We start from the raw sequence: 11,651 nt of genomic DNA on the forward strand, positions 1-11,651 counted from the left end.
ACCTAGAGCCCAGTGTGCCTGTGCCAGGCTGGGCTCATGGGCACAGCACATCCCCTGCCCTGGCCCTGCAGCTGTATCATGGTCAGCTGTGCTCTGGGACAGCACAGCTGCAAGGCTGGAGAACAGAGGGTGTGAAAAAGCACTGTCTCTGCTCCAGCCCAGGGTGAGGCAGGGAAGCTGTTGCCAGTCAGGAAGGAGGAAAGCTCTCCAACCCCTTTGTTCCTCTAGTGTTTTCCATAACAATTAAACCCCTTCCACTGTACCTAGAGATGGCCAAACATCTATCAACACCCCTCTGTCATTTTCATACTGTTCCCTGTGCATCTTGCCTTGGGGATGCTCAGGAATGCTCAGGAATGTGCAGGGAGGGGAAGCAGAGTCTGTCAAGCCTGGGTGCAGTGCCCGACAGCACGTGCCAAGCTGTGAGTGGTGGCAAGCTGCCGGCCCACAGCCTGGAGCCAAGCTCACAGCATGGAATGGGCTGTACCCAGGGTGCAGGGAACAGTGATTTTGGAGATAATTCTGTTTGGGCTTGTCCAGTCTCACCTTGGTCTCGTCAGGAGTGAAGCGGATGCGCACACGGGCAGTCGCGAACGGTGGCACGATATGGTACGCATCACTGGGGCACGCCAGCTGGAAATAAGATGAGCTCTCCATGCAGACCTTCACCATCTGAGGAATCTGCAGGAAAGAGGTGAAATGATGATTTTGCCACTTGTGGAAACAGGACGAGAGGAGACCTGTCCATGCCCTGGTGACATCCCTCCCTGGCCCCTTTTCCAAAGGACCTTCAGCTGTGGGAGTACAGGCACATAATTCACAAGGGTGAACTTGAAGCCCTTCTCACTGGGTCCAGCATTTTGGCCAGGGGCAGTAGGGCAGTGCCTGGTGGGAAGGAAGGGCCAAGCAGGTCAGCACCAGCAGGATGGAGACAGAGCACCTGAACCAAGTCATCTGCATATTCAACAAGGCCAAAAAACCTGCTGGCTCCTGCCTGCACACAGCCATGCAGTCGTGTTCCAGAGGGGAAATGTGCTGCCTGAAGGTAAAACAGCACATTATCCTGAGGGAAGGAAGAAATCCCTTCTAGCAGATCAGGTTTGCCTAGGGACATTGTGGGGTTAGAGTCATACAGGCAGAGCAGCAAGTGAGGAGACCAAACACTGTCGCCTTACTGGGAATAAAAGCAAACCTAAAAAGCAAAAGAAGGAACACAACAAGATAATCCCTTGTGGGTCTCAGATTCAGTCAAAGAGAGAAACGGAGAGTTTCTAACCAGGCAGAAGCCTGGGAAAGAGTTGGAAAAGAATGTAAATAATCTTTTATCTCTTATTTGTTCACATTGTTTATAGTTAAGTTCTATCACTGTGCATCAAGCACTCTGAACCAGTGGTGCAGTTGTTTTCACTTCAGGACCAATGGAGTTGGTCTGCACGAAGCTCTGTAGTAAAGAGCAATGCATTTTGAATAAATCGGAGTTTTACCATCACGGTCTTCTGAATCAGAGTCTCTTCATTCCCATCCTGGCTCAACAGCGTTATCTGGTGATCCCGACGTGATATTGCACCTTACCCTGAAGGGACAGGTTCTGGTGAACCTCTCCTGGCATCTCCCTTTGGCGCGGTTCCACACCAACAGCCTGGAGGCTGTGCTCAGGCACCTTTGCTTTCTTAAAGAAAGGTAACGCTGAAACCGCATGCCTTCCGGAGAAGGCTTGGTCCTGTTTGGGACTGCGGGCCGGCTCTTAGAGGCCGGAACTGCGTGGGACGGGTTTTCCCTGAAATAGCAGACTGTTGGACTCTTGAAGTTGACATCTGCTACGGAAAGGTCTCCTAACAATGGGAAACCAGCTGTCTCCAGTCGAGCGAGCAGTCTTGACTGCCTGGTGAGCCTGCATCCCTCTTGTGGGAGCTTGGCTCTCTGATGAAGACCTGGACAGACTCTTGGGTTGGGCTCAGGACTGGGAATTTTCTGCAAATCCTAGGTCCCCCTTTGATCATAATGCCTGGCTCGACTTGGGATGCTGTCTCACAACACAAATGTGCAAAGGGGATGTTATAGCGTCCGAATTGGCTCCAATCTGGGCGGGCATCGACAGAGCCCTGGACACTGGCAGCGGTTCTGACCTGATTCCGGACACAGACCACACGGCAGCCTGTGCGACTGGCTGTGCAGGCTCACCCTGCCTAGAGAGCGGTGTCGGTGACATCATCCACCCTTCAGGAGGCAGCTGAGGTGCCTTTCCCACCGCTATCAACTTCAGCACACCTGGCATTGCATGGACTGCTCGGGGCAGCCCCAGACTGGCAGGAGCCACCACCGCCAGCAGCCGTGCAACTCCCCGCTTTTTGGACTGCACCTGCAGGGGGGCTGGTGCTGCCCTGGCATGCGATCCAGCGAGGGTTGCCCCCACCCTGACTCCTTCGCTGATGGAGCCTGTGCAGATGCCAATGCAGCCTTTGGTCCATCCCCTGGCATGCCCACCTGTAAAGACGTTTATTTTGTATTCCACGGACGGATACAAGCGAGATCTCTGTGGTTGCTCTTGGGGGATCAGGTTTATTCAAGATGCAGAAAGGCCCTGCCTCGAGCTGCTAGACACAGCATGTGGCTGGGCCTGAGGTGATGGGGGAGGGGAGAGACAAAGAGGGGAGCAGGGACTCCCGGAGGACGCTCCAGGAGGAGAGGGGAAGATCCAAGAGGGCGTCTGCCCCCCCAGAGACCCTTTATCAAGTGGGGCTCCAAGGTGGTCTGGAACAGGACCTGGGCCAATGGGGTCACAGGCACCTGATGGTTCAGGGGAGGGTTACAGGTGTGGGGTGAACCATACATTCTGGGGGGTGAGAAGGAACAGTCCATTTGGCTTTTGGACCCCTCTGTAAGTGAGGGTTATTGTCCAGCCAGTAGGGGGCGTTATATTCGTCCTGGCTGTACTATTGTGGTTCTTAATCATATTTATCTACCCTTCCCAACACCCACCACCACCTGCAGGGGTTTTGACTGTGCTGGTGGGACAGGCTTTGTGTCCTGGTCCGCCCCTCTGCTTGCCATGTGGACCAGCTGATTTTGTTTTCTTTAAGATGCTGGCAGCAGCCATGCAGCAGAATGTCTGGGGCGGGACCCCCATGTTGTTTTCTACCCTCCCTGCCATGGGACTCACTCCCATGCCAGGGGCGGTGCCTGCCTTCCATGCCACGCCTGCCATGGCGCCACCCCTGATGACAGCAGGCTTCACGTCCTGCCCACCATTGCTCTAGAAGCAGCAGCAGCAGCCTCCATCCACCCCGGGATGGCCAGTGTCACTCCTGGGAGAAACTGCCACAGCCGTGGCGCTGCCTACTGCGGCTCTGGTGCCCGTGCTGCCTGCTGCGTTCCAGCTGCCAGCGCTGGAAATGCCGCCACCGCCACCGGTGCCAACCTGATCACCACTGGGGCCGAAGCGCCAAGAGTGTCACCGCCGCTCCCGCCTCAACGCTGAGAGACGCGGCCATGCTGCCCGCACCACTGGGGCTGGCAGCGTGCCACACTGTAGGGCTGATTGCTCCTCCCACGCCGCTCATGGCGAGGGGGTGGTGCCCACAGGGCACAGCGGCTCCTACTGTCACTCCCCCCAAAGATGACTCCTCAGCAGTGACTCCACCCTGCAATCCAGCGGCCGAGGCCCAGTGCTGGACAATGAATCCAGTCTGTTTGTTTCAAAACCTGACTCCAGCCCATCACTCCCTTTGCTCCCTCCCGACTGTACCGAGCTCTGTCCCTCCGAGGCAGAGGTGGCGGGAAGGGGAACTGGCTTGGTCAGCAGCAGCGCCACTGCTGCTGGTCCCAAAGCTGGGAATGAGGGGGATGGGGCCACGGATCAGGGAGCTGTGCAGCAATTGATTGTATTCCACGGCAGCACAGACACTCTGGGACAGCGGAGCAGCCCCTTGTACTGGGCGGACTTGGGTGGTGCTGAGAGACCTGGAGCCCAGCTGGAATTTTATATTCCCAGGGAAACCCCCCCTGTTCATGCACCCTGCGCGTTCTGCTCTTGTGGTTCGCAGAGCAGGATGCCGAGAAGCTGTGGAAAAACCCAAGTGGGGGGGGGGGGGGGCAGAAACCCAGAGGAATTGCCGGGTTGCTGGGTTTCTCGCAGCCTGTTGGGGATGTGCACTGAAATATAAGGTTGGGAGAGGTCGCTCATTTATCAGTGGTTATGAGGTGTTCCAGGGACCCCAGATTCAGGGGCCCCAGGAAATACCAAAGAGAAGCTGTGGGCCGAGCCGGGTGACTCTTGGCTCAGCAGAGAGCCTGGGCTCCCTGTCCCCCTGGCCGGGTTTGGGACGCTTGGCCCTGCCCATGGGGCCGGGTCCCCCGCATTGCCAAGCACCGCTGGGTCCTAGACCTTGATGGCCACAAATCAACCTCAGCCCAAGTCATTGAATTAAGGGCTGTGGCCATGGCATTTCAGAGGTTTCTCAAGTGTTGTGAATTTGGTCAGTTCTGAACTGGGTCAATTTCACTCAATTGTTTTAAAAGCTTGAGGATGCAATTTGGACCTGAGTTCAATTTCATCACGCAAGCTGTCCATTGAGGACATGATTGCATAGAGCCTTGCATGGTTGTTCTATTTAAGTGCACACACCTTGCAAAAGCAATTCTGATGAATGCCAACCAAGGCTTCACCTGCTGCACCTTACTGGCTGGGACAAATCCCAGAGACCTAAAGGTTTTGCAGCTGTGGCAAACAGATGTTATTCATCTTGCCAAATTCAAATTTGGCTGATTTGGGTATGTGCACATGTTTGTTGATACCTTCTTTTCTGTCGTGTCACGCTCACACTGGGAAATGGGTTTTGACAAGTTGGACTGCCAGTCCTTTGGCAGTCTGACAATGAGTTGTTACTATCTTAGAGTTGGTGACTGATTCATTGAAAATTTTAAGTTTGGAAGCTCTTTGACTGTTCAGGGCCAACATCCGATGAGGTTTTGAATTATCAACTAATGAACCTCGGAGTCATGTTTGTCCTCTTCTCTGCAAGGTACCCTGACAAACACTGCCTCCTTCTTTAAACGAAAGGGAGGAAATGTGGGTCTCAGATTCAGTCACAGAGAGAAACAGAGAGTTTCTAACCAGGCAGAAGCCTGGGAAAGAGTTGGAAAAGAACGTAAATAATCTTTTATCTCTTATTTGTTCACATTGTTTATAGTTAAGTTCTATCACTGTGCATCAAGCACTCTGCACCAATGGTGTGGTTGTTTTCACTTCAGGACCAATGGAATTGGTCTGCATGAAGCTCTGTATAAAAGAGTGATGCATTTTGAATAAATTGGGAGTTTTACTCTCACAGTCTTCTGAATCAGAGTCTCTTCATTCCCGTCCTGCCTCAACAGCGTCAATCCCTAAAACAAGGAGATGGCAAAAGAGAATTTAAATGAGCAGTAAAGCAGCAAGGAAGAATCATAAAACCATGAGAGTGATCAACTTGCCAAAAGGGACGGAAACACAGACAGGTTGTGCCTATCGGCTATGGGCTTCAAAGGAGAAACATGACCAGCACTGACTCACAGTGTGGTTCCAGCATTAAAAGCCAATCTTGGCTATCCAGGGGTTCTTGCTGTCTGTGCAGGCAAACTGGGCTGCTGGGCATTCCTGTGTGCAGCCAGCAGACCAGCTTCTGGCTCTGGGATACACACACAGAGCAACCATGCAGTTTCTAGCACACAGATATCAACCCCCAAGCACCAAATGCTCTCAAAAAGTCTAACCCAGATGATTTTGACTCCCTTCTGTCTCTTCCCACCAGCCCACTCTTGGCACAGGGCTCATTTGAGAAAATGTTTCCCTGACTGAAATTTAAATGGTCACCATTTTCCTCTTTACAGTGGAACACAACTGGTGACATTTTTTAACTTTTTCCCTCTCAGCTCTCTTGGGAAACTGCAAAACAATCACAAGTGAAGGCGAAAACCTCCAGGAGTACATGGCTTTGGATGTGCTGCGGTTCTCCAAAGGGAAGCAGAGTACCACACTGCTTTTGGAAAAGCTGAGCAGAGCTGAATGAAGCTTAGCAGGAGCCTGAAGTGGCACCTAAAGGCCTCCTGCTGCTCTGCTACATCAATCTGATCCAGGGCTGTTTCAGAACACACTTCCTGCAGTGCCAATGCCATTAATGCAAAGTGATTCCAGCATAAAGTGGAGAAGACTCAGCCCCTGAGCTTTGACTGTGAGCTGCACAAAGGGAGCCAAACAGGCTGAGAGAGGCAGACATTCCACCAGGAACCAGGATCAACCAAGGAGACACAGGATGTGGTATACACTCAAGGCAAAGCTGGAGAGCAGGTAAGAACTGTACAGCCCTCAACATTCCTATCAATCCAGAGTTTTCAAGAGAAGGAAACTCCTTTGGGATAGATACCACTAATGCATGGCCAAAATCAGGGGACAATTCCCAGCACAGGAAGATTTCCACCATCTTGCAGAACAAAGGTGCTGAGACATTTTCTTCTGGATGTGCTGCAGCAGATAACTTGCTTTGCTGTACGCTCTGGGAATTACACCACTCTCTTCTTCCAGCACAGTGTTAAAGCCCCAGGTGCCAGCACTTACCTTGTCCTTATTCGTGAAGGACACTGCCATTTCAGAGACCTCATGGGGGGCAACGTTTTCAAATACCACCTCTGGTGGGGAAACCCGAAGCAAGCTCTGTTTTGGGGGAACTGGTGGCAGCTGGAGAGGCGAGAGAGAGCAGGGAGAGGTTCAGCTGCTGGGAGGAAGGTTCATGAAGGAGAATCTTACACTGACTCCCAGTAAAGTACAGGCTCTGGGTGAGCACGTCTGCCCAGCCCACACTGGGCAAACAGTGGCTCACCCACCTCTGCTCTGAGCTGATCAAGAGATGCTTGATCAGCTCAGAGCAGGCTCGAGCCAAGCTGCTCTTTTGGCATGTATTTCTCCAGGTTTCCTTCTCCAGAGTGCCAGGCAGCACCTTCCTTAAGCACAGCCCTGTGCCCACTGGGGCACTGACCGAGCACTCATGGAGTAAGTAAACCCCAAGAATTTACATCAGACTCTATAGGAAATAATTTTGGGATGTCCTTTACTCTGAGACGGGGAAACCGAGGCCCACACAATTGAAAATATTTTTTTTGATCTAGAACTTAGACATCAGTAAGAAAAAAACAGTACCAGAGGAGGTGGGAGAGAGGAGGTGATATTTGGCTGAGGCCAAAAGGTTATTAAATTAAAGAATAGAGTTTGTTGGTTCTGTGTGTTGTTTGTGGTTTGGATTTGTTCAAGGTGGTTTGTTGGCTGTTGCTGTGAGCTGGAAAAAGGACAGAGTTGAAGACCTGACCAAAAGGAAGTAGGATGAGAGGGAAGGGGAGGCGAGTCTCCTTTACATCTGGCAGCCTGCAAAATCTAACACCCTGTCAGGGTCCAACATTGTTCCAACCCAAAGCATTCATGCAATTTGTTTTGTTAAATCTGAAGTAATTACTGCAGGTCCTCGGCCTTCAAAGGCCAATGCTGCCACTCTGGAGGGAATCCTATGACCCCGAGCATTTCATGGTGACCACACCAAAGTAAGAGGTGGCTACTTCAGCAGGAGAATGGAAATGGCAATTTTGGGGCTTTGTGTCCCTAGCCTTCCCCCCATTGTTTCAGCAAGAGCAGCTACACTCCAGCACACCCCTGCAGCTTCAGCAGAGGTTATTTGTGTTGGCTTAGTGCAGATCAGGACTCCCAGTCCGCCACTACAGCAGTTTGCAATGGCAACAGGACCTGGACATTGAGGTATTTTGCTGGAGGCAAGCCTGTCACAAGCACACACCCTCTTAAACTTCACATCAAACAGAAAGGAAACGAGCAGGAAAAGTCTACCTTTGGACCAGTCTCACTCATGTCTAGAAATGGGCCAATTCTGGGCAGAATATTCCCCCCAGTGCTGGCCTGCTTCTTCATGTTGGGAAACTTCTCCCTTTGGAACTTAGAGGGAAGCAGCTGAAAGACAAAAAACCCCTCAGCAAGCCAGCAAGAGCCTCAGAGATGTGCTTGTTCAGAAAGGCTTTTCCTGAACAAGTGGTACTGGTGAATAATTTGCGATCACAGCCACTAGGACAGTTCTGGAAGCCCTGGAAGTTACCTGCTGAAATACTTAGCACCAATAAATTAATAATACAGAGGGCAATACACATACTCCAACCACACGGCTGTGTCCCATTAGTCTCTCCATGATTTGATGTGACATGTTTGGGGACTTCTGCTCTTTGGGGATTTGTTTTCTCATTGGAGTGAGGCAGTGACCTTTTCAGAGAGTGGGGATGAGCTCTCAGAACTCCCCTAACTCTGTCCCTGCACAACACTCAAAGCTCACAGCGAGGAGGTAGCACTGCTGGGTGAGTCCAAGAGACACAAGAAAGCAAAGTTGTACCAAGAGTGAGGTGCACATGAATGTGTCCAAGTTTTTAGCATTATTAGCATTTATTTTCTCTCTCTGGGCTCAGAGGCCTCTCCACAGAAGAAAACAGAGGGATCTCCTTGACAGAGCCTCAGCAGTGGGGCATCTTCACTCCAGTGAGCTCAGACGCCAAGGGACCTCTGTGGCCTGACTCCAGTGCTGCCTGCAGGGCTGGATCTGCACCCACACAGGAGATGAGAGAGAACAGCTGGCTTGGAAGCTCTCCCAGCTGGGACCAGCCGTGTCTCTCAAGGCTTTGGGCAGAGTTTGAGCTTCCCCCCCCACATGCCCAGGTGCCCAAGGGCAGGTTGGTCAGAGCAGCACAGGTGAGTGTCCAGCCTGACAGAAGGAATTGCTGTGGCAAAGGGAAAGGGAAAGAAGCACTTGCTCAGGGCTGCAGCTGCACATTGGTTTCACTTGGCTCCAGTGGCACAGCCAGGCAGGATGCTGGACTGTCCCTCAAACATCACACAGCCTTCCCTACTGCACCAGGACAGCCCCCACCAAGAGCCAGGAGCAGGGCACAAAGAGGTGGGGAGGGGGTCTGCAGCTTCACAGCGCTGCTGACAACAGGGGCAGGGAGAGGAGGGACACGAGGGGAGTTTCCAGCCTTAACACAGCCCCAGTGGCTACTCACAGTGTCAGGCTTCAGTCTTTCCCTGAGCAGAAAACGAGGTGCCGGTGTCTTTTCTGGGAATCCAGAAGCCATTTTGGAAGGAGGATATCCCAGGTGAGCAACAATGCCTCAACAAAACTGGAAGAAGCAACAATGAAACTCTGAAAATCCAGAACCAAATTCATGGCAGACTGAAGGGATACACTGGTGCTAAAATTTTATTTGATTTGAAAGTAGCTAAGTGCTCGTTTGGCACAAGTAGCTAGTATTGTTAGGCCTCTAGCTGGACTTTATTGAACTATATGGCTATGCTGTACAATTCAAAGATGGATCATACTGAAACCTGGAGCTAAAAAGCTGAACATTAATAATAGTTAGAACAGAAAAATCTGTAGCTTAAATATCACTTAAAAATAGCTTGAGTGGATCTCTGCTTCCTTATGCTAAACAAGCCCTGCTCTCTCAGCTGCTCCTCACAGGACTTGTGAGAGACTGGAATGTTATGGCTAATGGCTTAAATACTGTGATAAAGGACTTCTTGCCCAGTGTGACAAAACTGAATAAAGAAGCTGAGACCACCCAAGCCCACCCTGCCCTGAAAATGCCTCCTGACTGGAACTTGGGACTGTGAGTTAAGCTGCCTAAGGGAACTTGAGACAAGATAAAGGTGACACAACTCTCCTATTAGCTCAGGTCTGGGGAGAAGTGAACAAGGCAGAGGGAGAAAACTATATCCACAACAAAACCAAACCCAGCAGCTGTCCTGAAAATCAGCTCTGTCTGCCTTCAGGCTGGGGAAGTCATAGCCATAGACTCAACTGCTGAGGCCAGGTTTGCACACAGACCTCCCATCAACAGAGGGGAAGGAGGAAATTTTGGGTGTGCGGCATCACCTCTGGTAAGGGGCAGTGGACACCCATCCTCCCTCACACAAAGTGGCTCAGCTCTAAAACCCCCCAGCCCCAGAAGGCCACATCCAGGGCACATTCCCACGAGGGGCAGCTCAGGGGGTGTCATAACCCATCAAAGACCTCCAAAGTGTCCCCAGACCCGTCCCTGAGGCCTTGCACCAGATGACTGCATGGCACGCCACGTAACACAACAGACCTGAAAATCCACAACCCAATTCGTGGCAGACCCAAAGGATATACTGGTGCTCAGGATTTGATATTACTGAAAAGTAGCACGAGACAGAGTCCAACTTGCCCAACCCAGGGAGGTACCTGGGCAGTCCCACCTTGCCCAAATCTGCATTAATCCCTTGGTGTCTTATGTTTTGCGAGACCTCACCACAGAGAAGATCAGAAGAGGATTTAATGGGATGGGATGGGATGGGATAGGATCCATGGAATGGTGATAATTTTCTACTAAATCTGTCTCTGTCACTGTCTTTCTTCCCCCCTTCCCAGCCCCGTCCCTCCCCCCCCCCCTTTTTCTATTTCTTTCTCTCTCCCTCTTCCTCACATTTATTGTTACATAACATCCAGAATATTGACTTTGATGACGTATGGTCTGGTTTTGCACCTGAATTAGGGGCATTTCCTTAATAACTTTAATAACCAGATCATAACAACCCACTGAAACTTGAACAGAACTCATTCACCTTTAACCAGTTTAAGTAAATATTATAGAAAAAAAATTATATAGATTAGTACATTGAGGAAGTTGCATTGCATATAGTTGCATTTCTTCAATAAGAAAAAAGCACCATCAGTAGACCATATCTTGTTCATCCCCTCAGCTGTACATGCCACTGAACTGAAGACTGGCATTCTCCCATCCTGTATTTCCCTGTGGCATTCTCTTTTAGAGCACAGATGTGACAAAACCAGAAAGTACAGCTTGAGTCAGTCTTTACCTTCAACCGGAATTCAGGAATCCGTCGCAGACACCAATGCTTTGCGAGTTCAGGACTCGCTGGCACGGAGCAATTCTCGGCGAACAATTCGCTCGGAGAATCGCCGAGTGCAGCCGCCTGAAGGCGCCGGGGCTGTGAACGAGCAGCCAGGGGCGAGTTCTGGGCAGCTGAGGCCGCAGCGCCGTCACAGACGCTGCGGGCCCGTCCCGGTTACCCGGCAACCGCGGAACCCACTGCGGGGCCGGGCCGGGCCGCGCTGATTTTCAAAGCAGATTGTCACTTTTACTACTGACTTTACTTTGGTGCTTTCTGAAGAGTCTTTCCATAAGTATTTATGCAAGTTTAAAATGTGGAGATAAAGGCACCTATGTCAGGTCTCTACATTGCTCTTTGTGCAGAACGAGTATTCCCTCCTGGCTGGAGGCCCAGGAGGGGCTGAGGGAGCTGGGAAGGGGCTGAGGGAGCTGGGAAGGGGCTCAGCCTGGAGCAAAGGAGGCTCAGGGGGCCCTTCTGGCTCTGCACAGCTCCTGCCAGGAGGGGACAGCCGGGGGGTCGGGCTGTGCTCCAGGGAACAGGGACAGGAGGAGAGGGAACGGCCTCAGGCTGGGCCAGGGCAGGCTCAGGTGGACACCAGCAGGAATTTCTGCATGGAAAGGGTGCTCAGGCCTTGGCAGGGGCTGCCCAGGGAGCTCTGGAGTGCCCATCCCTGGGGGTGTCCCAGGAAGGGCTGGAGGTGGCA

The 11,651-nt window shown here is 51.7% G+C and overlaps 1 long non-coding RNA gene across 1 annotated transcript; it reads right to left on the reverse strand.

Annotated features, from left to right (window-relative positions):
* Positions 1-4,158: 4,158 nt before the first annotated feature.
* Positions 4,159-11,137, reverse strand: LOC140684848 (uncharacterized). The gene is made up of 4 exons (XR_012057728.1): positions 10,913-11,137; positions 9,076-9,192; positions 6,590-6,709; positions 4,159-5,382 (listed from the first exon to the last, which is right to left on the reverse strand). It is a non-coding gene; the product is annotated as an uncharacterized lncRNA (long non-coding RNA).
* Between the last annotated feature and the right edge of the window lie 514 nt (positions 11,138-11,651).

The sequence above is a fragment of the Taeniopygia guttata genome, chromosome 11, assembly GCF_048771995.1.
Source record: "Taeniopygia guttata chromosome 11, bTaeGut7.mat, whole genome shotgun sequence".
NCBI lineage: Eukaryota > Metazoa > Chordata > Aves > Passeriformes > Estrildidae > Taeniopygia > Taeniopygia guttata.